General features: G+C 42.9%; 1 long non-coding RNA gene across 1 annotated transcript in view; it reads left to right on the top strand.

Moving 5' to 3' along the window:
- Positions 1–9,636, top strand: part of LOC138916582 (uncharacterized) — an 81,522-nt gene extending 71,886 nt beyond the window's left edge. Inside the window, exon 4 of the long non-coding RNA XR_011423871.1 lies at positions 8,662–9,636. This is a non-coding gene — a long non-coding RNA (uncharacterized lncRNA). The remainder of the gene's footprint in view (positions 1–8,661) is intronic.
- Positions 9,637–13,041: the final 3,405 nt, after the last annotated feature.

Below are 13,041 nucleotides of genomic sequence, written 5' to 3'. Positions count from 1 at the left end.
TCAAGATAAAGGTGCTCATTCCCTCAGCTCTAGGAGTGATGGCTGCTCAGAGCTCACAGTTGCTGCTTCCTCCAGAAATTGGCCCTCCCCCAGGGAGGTACCAATATCATTCTCTTCCTCTAGTAGGCTGCAATCAATGACTGGCCAATTTATTAGTAAAAAGGCCTGGGCCTCTTGCCTTAGCTTAGGACAACTCTCTAGGGCCATCCCAGCTCTAAAGCTCCTTGTGGTATCATCCAAGACATTTTTTTGTTACTGCATCATGGTTCAACTTCTCCCTCTGCTCAATTCTGCTTCCCTAACTCCTTTATAGATGTTGACCTTGAGGGCACTTCCCAGTAAATTTTTACACACACACTCAATCTCAGAGGTGTTTCCTAGGGAACTCAACCTACAGATCTACAATCAAAGAGGAGAAAACATATGAAAATATTAAAACAATTGAAATTGTTTTTGCCTGACTTAGAGAGAAGAGAGTTCTAACTTTTGAGCAGGCTTGCCAAGCTTGTTTAACAACAATATGCATAAACCAAAATGTGTATCTTAAGTCTTGAAATACAGGTGTGATTAAACAAAACATTTGATTTTTATCTAGCTGTCTAGCACCTTCATAACCTCCCATCACTGAAACCCGAGAAATCTGAACAGTTCTGAGTAACTGTTTTTTTCTTTTTCTCTCCCTGGCTTCTGTCAAGCCCTGGATGGAGAACCAAAAAAATTTAAGGAAAGTGCTCCAAAGCATAGGGTCTCCTGAGGCATAGGACCTGGAGTAGGGGCTCCACATGCCTGTGTCTAAAGGCAGCACAGGCTATGAGTGTCAGTTTAGGCCTATTAACTAGCTACAGAAGGAGGAACTATTCTTTTACGCTGATTGTTTCTATCTTCCCTTTTTTCCCCACTTCCTTATATCAAGAGCATGGTGGTAGCTAACATTTTAGGATTCAGATGGGATAAAGATTGAATTAACAGCATCTTATTGAAGTATGACTAAGTCCCCTGTGTAAAAGACATAAAATTTTTATACAAAATGAGGACAAGTGTAGACACTGAGAGGCATCAGGGTGGACTATCCTGAACACTCTCTGTTTGCACACCAGCTCCACTCTTCACTCTTATTCACCATACTGTATGTCTGTGAGGTGATTTTCATGGACGGCTTCAATGGGTTCTTCTACACTATGGTTCCTGACTAGGTTTAGCCAATGTGGTGTGCACCAACATGAGATCAGCATGAGAGGAGAGTGAGTCTGGTGTGTTTGCTCTCCTGGAACCTTCTTCATAGGCCTGTGTGTTGGCAATGACTGCATTGCTCTAAAGTCCACAGTTCCTGTCCATCAGCCCTCTCCTACAGCTACAACTCTCCCTCCTTTCTGTCTCCATCAGCCCAGAAGTAATACAGAATTTCAACTGTTGTTAGCCCCTGGTTCCTTCACCATTCCTTGTTGTCTTCCCTTGAGCCTGCTACTCTAGACTATCTAATGAGTTATCTTCATTTATCTCATCCAAGTGTGTGCTGTTTCCTCTCATATCCTTGACCAGTACAATCCCCATGGGTGCCTCATGATCATAAGATGCTACTCCACCTCCAGACTCACGTCAGCATTTCAGCTGGGAAGAGGAAGGAAGTGAAGAGCAGGAAATATTGGTATCTGTATCATGAAAGGAAACTTGTCCAGAAGTCCCCACCAGACTTACCTTTACATCACATTACCCAGAATTATGTCACGTGACTGTGTGCAGAATAATGCGTTTTCTGCTGCTGCTGTTGTGCGGAGTGTTTTAAAGACACCAGTTTGGTCCACTTAGTTGATACTGCTAGTCTTGTATATCCTTGCTGATAGTCTGTCTAGTTGTACTATCCATTATTGAGAGTAGGGCATTGAAGTCTCCAAATTTATTGTTGAATTATCTATTTCTTCCTTCAATTCTGTCAGTTTTTGCTTCAGGGACTTGGAGCTCTGTTGTTAGGTGCATATATGTTTATAGTTGATATCTATAATTGTTAAATCTAGTACTTTTTTTTGTCTCTAGTAAGACTAGTAAATCTAGTAAGATTCTTTATAAAGCTATTTTGTCTGATATTAATATTGCCAATCCAACTCTCTTATGGTTAGAGTATTCACGGTATATCTTTTTCCATCCTTTTACTCTTATTTGTGTGTTTAAATCTTAAGCATATCTGTGGTAGAAAGCATATAGTTGGATCTTGTTTTTTTATCTAGTCTGGGAATTTCTGCCTCTGGTTGGTTTGGAGTGTTTAATCTATTTATATTTAATGTTAGCTAAGTATTGATATGGTTGGGTTTATAACAGTTATTTTGCCATGTCTTCTTATGTTTCATATCCTTTTTCTCTGTTCTCCCCATATCACCCTCTTTTGTATTAAATATATGTTTTCTAGTATACCACTTCATCCCTTGGTTGATATTTTTTAGGTTTTTTAATTTAGTCATTACTCTATGAATTATAACCTGTATCTTAACTTATCATAATCTACTTCAGATTAATACTAACTAAATTCCAGAAAATGCAGAAACTTTGCTACAATATAGCTTCATTCTCTTCCTCTCTTTTGTGCTACTAATGTTATATTTATTACTGTATTTAAATCCAAAAATACAGTGTTATAATTATTGCTTTATGCAATTTTGTCTCTAAAGAATATCTTTAGAAGATATCTTTTGTAAATACCTTTTCTAAAGAGAAGAAAGGAGCAAAAACATATTTTTAGAGTCTTCTATATTAACCTGCATATTTATCATTTCCTGTACTCTTCATTTCTTCCTATGGATTCAAGATACCATCTTGTGCCATTTTCTTGCTCTAATATAGGTCCATTTCCTTCGCCTCTTTTGTGCTCTTATTGTAAAATATATTATATCTTTATAAGTTATAAGCCCAACAATACAATTTTATAATTTTTAATTTGTGTAATTATATTTTAAGTTAAGAGAAAAATATATATTCATGCTATCTTTTATAATTTCTTATGTAATTACTTTTATTGACACTCCTGAGTTTTTCATGTGGATCTGAGCTACCATGTGAGACCAGTTCCTAAAACACTTTAACTCCTTTAATTCCTTTAATATTTCTTTTAAAGCAGGTCTACTAACAATAAAATTTTCTCATTTTATCTGGGAATGTCTTTATTTTGCCTTCATGTTTAAGGATAGTTTTTCTGGATATAGAATTCTTGGCTGATTTTTTTCAGTTTTTCAAATATGTAATCTCCCTGCCCTTTGGCTTATGTCATTTCTCATGAGAAGTCATTTAGCTAGACTTGCCAAGAAAAAAAGAGAGGGGACTCAAATAAAATTAGAAATGAAAGAGAAGATATTGCAACTGACACCACGCAAATATAAAGGATCATAAGAAACTACTATCAACAATTACATGCCAACAAATCAGACAATTTATAAGAAATGAATAAATCTCTAGGAACATACAATCTACCAAAACTGAATCATGAAGAAATAGAAAATCTGAACAGACCGATTAAGAGTAAGGAGATTGAATCAGTAATCAAAAACCTCCCAATAAAGAAACAAACTAATTATCCATCAATGGTTGAATGGATAAACAAGAATGTAATATTATTTAGTCTTGAGAAAGAAGGTAATCCTGCCATTTGTGACAACATTGGTGGACTTTGAGGTCATTTTGCTAAATGACGTAAGTCAGAGTAAGAAAAATACTGCGTGGTATCACTTACATGTGGAATCTTAGAAAAAGTCAAACTCACAGAAACAAAGAGTAAAAAGTGGTTGCCAGAGGGCTGGCCCTGTGGCTGAGTGGTTAGTTTCGCGCACTCCGCTGCAGGCGGCCCAGTGTTTCTTCAGTTCGAATCCTGGGCGCAGACATGGCACTGCTCATCAAACCACGCTGAGGCAGCGTCCCACATGCCACAACTAGAAGGACCCACAACGAAGAATATACAACTATGTACCGGGGGACTTTGGGGAGAAAAAGGAAAAAAATAAAATCTTTAAAAAAAAAAAAAAAGTGGTTGCCAGGAGCTTGAGTGTAGGAGAATTAGGGAAAGGTTGTTAAAAGGGTACAAATTTTCAGCTATAAGATGAATAAGGTCTGAGGATTTAATGTGTAACATGGTGACTATAGATGATAACACTATATTGTATAATTGAAATTTGCTAAGACGGTAGGACCTAAATGTTCTCACCAAAAACAAATTACTTCAAAGATGAAGATATGAGGTTGTGAGGTGATGGATGTGTCAATTAACTAAATGGGGAATCCTTTCACAATGTATGTGTATATCAAATCACCATGATGTTCACTTTAAATATCTCACCATTTGATTTGTCCACTATACCTCAACAAAACTGAAATAAAAAAAGAATAGTACTACGGACTGAATTGTGTCCTCCAAAAATTTGAATTCAAAATACCAATATGCTGGTATTTGGAGATGGGGTCTTGGGGGGCAATTAGGTTAGATGAGGTCATTAGGGTGAGGCCCTCATAATGGGATTAGCAGCTTTATAAGAGGAAGAGAGAAAGAGTTCTCTCTGTGCCATGTGAGGACACAGCTGGAAGGCAGCCTTTGCAAGCCAGGGAGAGAGCACTCCCCAGGAAACCAAATCCACCAGCATCTTGACCTTGGACTTCCAGCCTCCAGAACAATAAGAAAAAATTCCTGTTGCTTAAGCCACATAGTCTGTGGTATTTTGTTATAGCAGCCTGAGCAGACTAATACAGATGAATACATCTAGATAGACTGATATTGAAAGAGCTCCATAATATATTAAGTAAAAAAAAAGTTGAAAAACTATGCATAACATAATACTATAAACATAAAAGATAATAACTTGTTGATTGAGTCCACATATTCTCAATTGTTTCCACTAACCCTCCAGATATTGGCCTCTATATATTTAGTAGAAAAAGTTCTCTGCTGCTACAAATATCACCAAGGGAAGAAAAAGGGCCAATTAGTTCTCTGTTCTGTGAGTTCAATGATCAGTCAGTCCTTTACTTTCTGGGGCCCGAGCCAAGCTCTATGGCATGAGGACAGACTTTGGAAACTAATTATACTCTAAGGAGCTGAGGCAAAGAGTTAGGAAAAGTTTGCAAAGGAGCAAATTAGTGTCATCCCTGGGGGGTTCTTCAGAGCTGCCTGAGAATTTCTTTCACCTCCTTGAGATTCTCAGGAGCTTCAGATAAGTAATTAAAGGTATGATCAGAGGCTGCAAGAACACATCCTCAGTAAATGTGCAAGTTGCTGATGAGCCAGAACTTGCAGTTGCAGACTGCTCCTGTGACTGTACTGGGACCAAAACCAGGACTCGACATCTCCCAGTACCTCTGTTATATCCATAAAACAAGACATTCAGGAGCAGCTGGGTCGCCATGCCAGTGCAGGAAAACAGAGGCCTTTTCTTTCCCAACTACTCCTTCCCCAGCCAGGTGGCTCTGGAAGGGAGGAGGATACCACCATTTATGGAATCTCTACCATGTGCCAGGCACCATGCTAAACACCTTATCCATTGGCCTGACCAGAACACCAATATCCACAGTTCTCTTCTTCCTGGGTACACAGCAAAATGCTATTTCCCAACCAATAGAATGTGGATAAAAATGATATATGTCGCTTCCAAACCTGGCTCATAGAAACTTCCCACACATTGTCTCTCTCCTCATTTGTTAGCTGGATGGTGACACTCAGGATGACCTTGAGAGGCTAAAGGTGGTGGAACCTGTACCAGCGTAGGTCCTTGAATGGTGGCAACCACACTAAACTGTGACATAGGTATAAAGGCATTGAGATCTGGGAGTTATTTATTATAACAGCAGTTAGTTCACCCAACTCATGCGATCTATTTCACCATCTGGAAAATACAAATTAAATCACATCTTTTATTTGCCCAACTAATGGCCCCTAGGCCACATCTGCCTTAATAGCAGAAGTCCATTATCTCTCACACACTTCTGGACCCTATATCCATCTCCAACCACCCAAGAACTTCTGAAGAATACTCAATCTATTGGACTCCTGCTTCCGAAGACCAAGTAGGAAGAAAATTAACAGTCTGACCAGGCATTGTCTTTGGTCATTGCCGCATCATCGGTCCTGCATAATCTGATGGGCATAGGTCTGCCACTCACTGCCGCAGTGCTGCTGCTGCAGGCCTAGACCCCTGCCGTGCCACGGCCAGACTCCAGATAAGAACTCCCAGGCCATAGTTCTGTTTGTTCACCCTCCCATGCTCAGCTATTGCTCCCCCAAAACACAATGGTCCAGGATGGCTGGATCCAGAGGGGCTTCCAGCCCCAGGCACATGCTGCAACATGCACTTCCCATATACGCCCCAATGCTGAACCTGCATCCCCAACACAGATACCCCATTCCCTCATGGGGGGCTCCCTCTTTAATATTCTTTTACACTGATGGATCATGGTCAATGTCACCCTGAACCAACAAAAAGGTTTCTTTAACTGCAAATCTCAGAGACCAAAAGTTAGGGAGTCTCAGCACTTTCCTTCCCAGAAAGCCTCTTGCTCTGTATGAAAATTGTGCATACCAAGGGGAGAGGCACTTTGTGCTCTGCCTCGGGAAAGACGTAATAATAATAGGCTCCTACACTCACGACATCTGCATTATTAAGTAGGGCACTCAACTTCTCAGAGCAAAGACATATACTCCAAGGGAACGTCCTGCCTCCGCCTATATAAAGAAGCAGCTAGCAGTTAACCATGAATTTTGCACACATGATTTCATTTACAGGTGTAAATGCTTTTATTATTCTCATCTTACAGAAGAAGAACGAGAGGCCCAAAGAGGTGGAGTGGCTTGTCTGCAGTATCACAGTTAGTAGCTGGTCAGCTAGGACACCAACCAGGTCCATCTGAGCCCAAAGCCAAAAGCAGTCTCTGACGCTCAGGAATCTGGGGGTGGCTTAGCCAGGTGGTTCTGGTTCAAGGTCCCCAGGAGGTTGCAGTCAAGCTGTCGGCCAGGCTGCAGTCATCTGAAGGCTTGCCTGGGACAATCTGCTTCCAAGATCACTTGGCTCTTAGCAGGAGGTTCAGTTTCTCAGCAGGTGGGCCTCTCATAGGGCTGAGAGAGAGAGAGAAGCTACAGAATCTTTTACAAACTAATCTCGGAAGCAACATACCACCACTTCTGCTGTATCCTGTTGGTCACACAGACAAAACCTGGTACAATGTGGGAAGGGACTACAGGGGGGTGTGAAGACCAGGAAGCAGTATCATTGGGCGCCATCTTGATAGTTGGAGACTACATAGGATTTTTTCTTCTTGTTTTTTCTTATCAAAATTTCCTAAATTTTTTTACTGTGAACATATTATATGATAAATTACAAGGGAAAAAGCTACCGACTGCTGGCAAGGGCACTTCCTTAGCCCTGTTGTTGATTTTTAGGCATCTTCTCTCAACACCTTGGTTCTTTTTCCAATCCTCTTTTCTCCATTGCCCTCTCGCAACCTCAAGGATTGTTTCCTCAGCACGGTCCTCTGGCACCATCTAGTGGCTACATTCAAAACTGCTGCGCGCACCCAACTGCTGCTCAACTCCTACAAGAAAGTGACTTTGATGGGGTGTAATGGGTAAAGCCTACGGTCTCATGTTTTTCTCAGAGCTTCCAGGGATCTTCCACGTTCGGCCCGGAAGGGAACTGTGAAATCCCAGAAGGGATGGGAGGGCTGTCAGAACTTTGGGGAGCAGTGCCTAAACCTCTATTCTCCCTGCCTCCTAAGCCTTCTGGTCCCCAGATGCCAACCAGCCTTCTACCCTGGCAGACCCACACACAGCCAGGGGCAAGAAGGTAGTCCCTTGTTTCCTCCAGCTTTATAGCTCAGAACCTAAGATCCAAAACTTAACTTTCGTTTTTAACAAACTGCTAGAAACAGGAGGTACTCCAAAAAAGTGAATTCACATTCTTTTTAAAGAACTTTGTAAAACTTAACAAATATATTTAAAAATATCATAGCTTATTTTTTGAGTCAAGGAGAAAAAAATGCTAAGGTTTAAATTAATTTTTTTTTTTTTTTTGCTGAGGAAACTTAGCCCTGATCTAACATCTATTGCCAATCTTCCTCTCTTTTTGCCTAAGGAAGACTGGCCCTGAGCTAACATCTGTACCAATCTTCCTCTATTTTGTATGTGGGTCACCACCACAGCATGGCTGATGAGTTGTGTACATCCACACCGGGGAACTGAACCCGTGAACCCAGGCCACCAAGGTGGAGTGCACTGAACTTTAACTACTATGCCATGGGGCAGGCTCTCTTAATTAACTATTCTTAATAAGTATGCCATATTCACTGAGAGAAATTAAAAAATTTAGGCAAGCAGAAACAAAGTAAAATCCCACCGTTATATTATTCTGGAGTTGTCTTTCTTTTATGCATTTTCCTAATTTTTAATGAGATTATTCTCTCCTTGTAGTTCTATAAATTGCTTTTCTCGTTTAAGCTTTACGTGTTCTAAGAGCACAGGTGATCTTTGGTTTTTATCTCCCACGAAGCCTCAGTTTCTTGGCTGTACCTGGCAGTCTTCATCAAACTAAGTGCTAGGAGCAGAAGACACTTGAATGTTGGGGCATTTTTCACGTTAGCCTGTTTTTTTAAAAAAGTCCACAGCTAACAACTTGCATCCTCTTGCCTCCCCCAAACCCATAGTGGATGCAGAAGACTCTGGGAGAACTTTGGCCTGAATCAGAGCATGAAGACTGTTGATCTGTTCCCCCAGCCCAAGTGATGGCTCTGAGCAGCAAGCCCAGCAGCGCTAACTACATCACGATCTTCAGCGAAGTCCTCGAGGGTACACGTGTGGGCAAAACCTGACTGTTTTCTTTCATGTGATAGATATCTCCAGGTTCTGCTCCTAATTTTCTGTGTTAAGAAATTGACTGTTTTAAATACAATCATCTACTGTTGAAAGCGATGACTAGGATCCAAGCATTGGAGTTGATTCAATTCCACTTCTACCAATTACTTGCTGTGAAGCTAAGTGTTTTAGTTATTGCCACAAAAATGCTACATAATAAATGACCCCAAAGTCATAGATTCTCAAGGAATAAATTATTGTCATGGACGTGCAGGTCAGCCAGGGGCCAGCTAACCTGGGCAGGGCTGGGCCAGGTGTCTCTGCTCCAAGGTAGAGCCCAGCTGGGCTTGGCTGGGACAGCTCTGCTCCACAGGTATTCATTCTGGGCCCAGGCTCATCGGGCAGCAGCTGCCCAGGGGAGCTTCCTTCCATGGCAGTGGTTGAGGTACAAGAGGGTGAACAAAACAAGCAAAGTTCCTTATGGTCTATGTTCAGAAATGGTACTGTCACTTCTGCCCACATCCACGGTCCAAAGCAAATTGCACAACCTTGTCTTGAGTCAAAGACAAGAAAGCTGGGGAGGGCATCAGCCCACCGTCATCATATACCTCCAATTCACCATCTCTCCATCTTTACTGCCACCAACCTCACCAAGTTACCATCGGTTATTTCCAAAACCATTGCTAAACCAGACCCTCTGACAGCTTTCCCTGTTTCCAGTCTTCCCTCCTACAATCCATTCCCCACACAGTGACCAGCACAGTCAAAACACTCCCTTTGGAAACCCTGATGGCCTCCCACTGCTCATAGACTAACGTCCCATCTCTTTACTGTGGCTTATGAAGCCTGACACGATCAGACCCCTGACTCCCTCTCTGGCTTCATACTGTGCTCTCAGCTCCCTCTCCAGCTATGCTCCAGGGACCGCAGTCTTCTGTTGTTCAAAAGGGCCAGACTCCTTCCTGCCTCAGGGTGTCGGCACACTCTGTCCCTTCTGTCCACTTCCTCCACGGCTGCCTTCTCATTCTAGCTGCAATGTGTCAGCAATACATGTTCAATTTTTTTTTTTTTTAATTTCCTGTCTCTCCCATAGGCCCTTAAATTCCACAAGGACAGTGATCATGCCAGTCTTGTACACAAATGTACATACCCAGAGCCCACTGCCAGCCCACAGTAGGTGATCCATAAAAATTTAAATTGATAAATGCATAGCAGCCACTTATTGGGTGTTTCATAGGTCCCAGGCAATATGCTGCATGTCTCAGCATATTATTGCATCAAAATTATAACCAAATTCATTTGTACAGAAAATTTACCTGTCACCTTGTTTCTTACTGAACTTACCCTCAAGCCCCCTCACTGCTGAGCAGTAGGGTCCAAGACATGAGGGTGGACCCCTGGACACTTTCCAGTTGAAGGTGTGATGGCCAGATGACATTGGGGCTCAAAACACCCATGGGAAGATGTCCTCTGAGGGACCTAAGTCTCTAAACTTCCTCAGCTTTGTGGAAATCAATTTTTAAAAACTTCAGTTAAATGGAGTTGAGAAGGCCTGTAGGGGGAGCTCTCACGTCTTAGCACACAAGATCAATTACACCAAACAGGAAGAAATGGAGGCTCCCATCTTAGACAGGAAGTAAAACGACTTTACTACTGAAGGAAGACTTCTCTCTCCACCCAGCCACAGCCCAGCCAATGAGAAGTTATTGTCACCTTGAGCTGTTACTTTCCCCCAATGGACTTACCTTTAGAACAGCCCGACCTCCTACTTTTTCTCTATAAAGGCAGCTCCCCTCCTTTGTTTTCCACATTTGCCTGTGGGGTGCCATAGCATGCACATCCCAAACTACAATTCTTTTGGCTGTTCTTGAATAAACTCATTTTGAGGATAAAATAACAGGCGAATTTGTTTTTTAAGTTAATAGCTTTAACGAGACGTCAACCCGTGCCCACATCTGTTCAGGCACGCAGGGCTGTGTATTCAACAACCCACAGATGCTGCACTCCCAACACTCTGGACCACCTTCAGCTCTCTGCCACCTAATGCTTATCAAAAGTAGAAAGGTTCTGTGATTTCCACTCAGTCACTCTGGGTAGGGAAGAACTAACGCTCGGGCCTCCTAACTTTTGGATGCATACCATTCTCTGTACCACAGTATATCCACAAGCATCCTTTTAAAAGCAAAATACTTTCTATCCTCAGTCAGGGGAGTATTTCTGTCTGTAATAATTAATTTGTGATATGCTCCAGATCTGTGCTTTTTGCCTGATCAGAAAAGTATATACAGCAACAGACCTTGGGCAGATGTGGACATACTGAGGGATGCCGTGCCTAGAAAACTGATCTTATTTCACCCAGTAATTCCCAGTAGACAACTCAGGAATGTGCTGGAATTGTTACTAGCTCTTTAGTACTTGGAAAGCAGGCCAGCATTTAGCTTTAGTCTCCAGATGGTTGGGAGAGGTGAGGAGGATGGGAGAAAGAGAGAGAGAAAAAGAAAGGGAGTGAGGGGAGAGGGAGAGAGAAGGTCAAGGCCAACTCCTGGAAAGCTCTGATAGGACCCTGCCTGCTCTGCCCACTGTCGATGACCACCGAGAACCTGGGGTGACCTAAGGGCTAGGGAAACGTGTCCCACTGAAAGTGCTGTTCTGTGTGGTCAATTATGTCCTTTACTCCTACTAACCAGCCAAGAGTCTGATGGTGTCCTTCCTTCCACCCTATCATGGTCACCCTTGTGACCACCATGCAGTTTCCATCAAAGGAAATTCTTGTTGTTAGTACTAGTGACTCTTATTGACCCTGTGTACAGCAGAGCAGACCCTGCCCCGTCTTTTTGTGCCCGCCTCTCACGTGGTTCCAGCACTCTATCAGACTATGCTCCCCTGCTATTCATAGGATTTTCATGGCCAATTTTTTCGGAAACGGGTGGCCAAGTCCTTCTTCCTAGTCTGTCTTGGTCTGGAAGTGCCACTGAAACCTCTCCACCATGGGGGACCCTGCTGGTATTTGAAGTCCCAGTGGCAGATCTTTCAGCATCACAGCAACATGCAGCGACCACAGTATGACAACTGACAGATGGGGGGGTGTGGTTCCCTGACCAGGAAATGAACCCGGGCCACAGTGGTGAGAGTGCTGAATCTTAACCACTAGAGCACCAGGGCTGGCTTCCAAAGAAAACAGTGAAGGTAAAATTGTGTGTGTGTATTTATGTATCTGTGCCTGTCTTTACACGTGCATATATGTGTATGTCTGCATGCACACACGCACATGCCTGGTATAGTGTTTCAAGGTTAGACAGTTTCGGTCAACAACACACAGAACCCTAGAGCTATTACCTTTCAGGGTCATCAGCCTCACCTCACCTAGCCTCACCGCACCCTCCCCGCCTGCTCAGATTCCAGTCACCGGGAAGCACTCACCATTCTCTAGGCAAAGCACGCGCTTCCACACCCCAAACCTTCCCCACCTTTTATCCTCCTGCTCAAATTCCACTTAAGACTCAGCTCAGATACCACCCCTCTTCATTCTTCTGAGATCCCTGTGACCTGTTCCTTTAAGCCTCCTCTGGTATTTTGTGGGGTTCGTTTTGCATTTGCATCACACATGTTTTGGGCCCCTCCCTCTGGACTGTCCACTTCTTATGGGCAGAACTTCCGCTGCGTCCATCTTAGTCTCCCGGACGGGACGGAGAAGCGTGCACTGCAGCTGTACAGTCTCTCTGTTTCATTTTCCCCCAGAGCAGGGATTGTATGGAGAACATTGCAGAGAGCTTCCTCCTGACACGGTGTAACCACACTGCCTGTCCTGTGAAAATGACGAGTTGGGGCATCAGGGTGTGAAATGCTATTTTTCTCCATATTTTCACAAACATAATAAAGATTTTATTCACCCATGTTGTTTGTCTGGCTCCATATCGTGAGCTCCATAAGGGCAGAGAGTTTTGCCCATTTTGCTCACCTTTGAATCCTCAACCACTGAGGTATAGCGCCTGCTGCACAGTAGGCACTGAGGTACAGTGGCTGGTGCATGGTAGGCGCTGAGGTATGGTGGCTGGTGCACAGTAGGCACTCAATCCATCTCTGTTGAAGGGACTAATTAATTTGTCTCAGGCAAGAGGAACAAGAGAGATCTCAAAACAAAATCATCCTAGTCTGCTTAGAGTGTGCATCAAGGCGTAATGGGATTCCCCAAATCCATTACAAGAAAACCCTCTAAAACTCCTGGGGACTTG

The sequence above is a fragment of the Equus caballus genome, chromosome 12 (assembly GCF_041296265.1).
Source record: "Equus caballus isolate H_3958 breed thoroughbred chromosome 12, TB-T2T, whole genome shotgun sequence".
Classification (NCBI taxonomy): Eukaryota; Metazoa; Chordata; class Mammalia; order Perissodactyla; family Equidae; genus Equus; species Equus caballus.
This window is presented reverse-complemented; position numbering and strand designations above follow the sequence as displayed.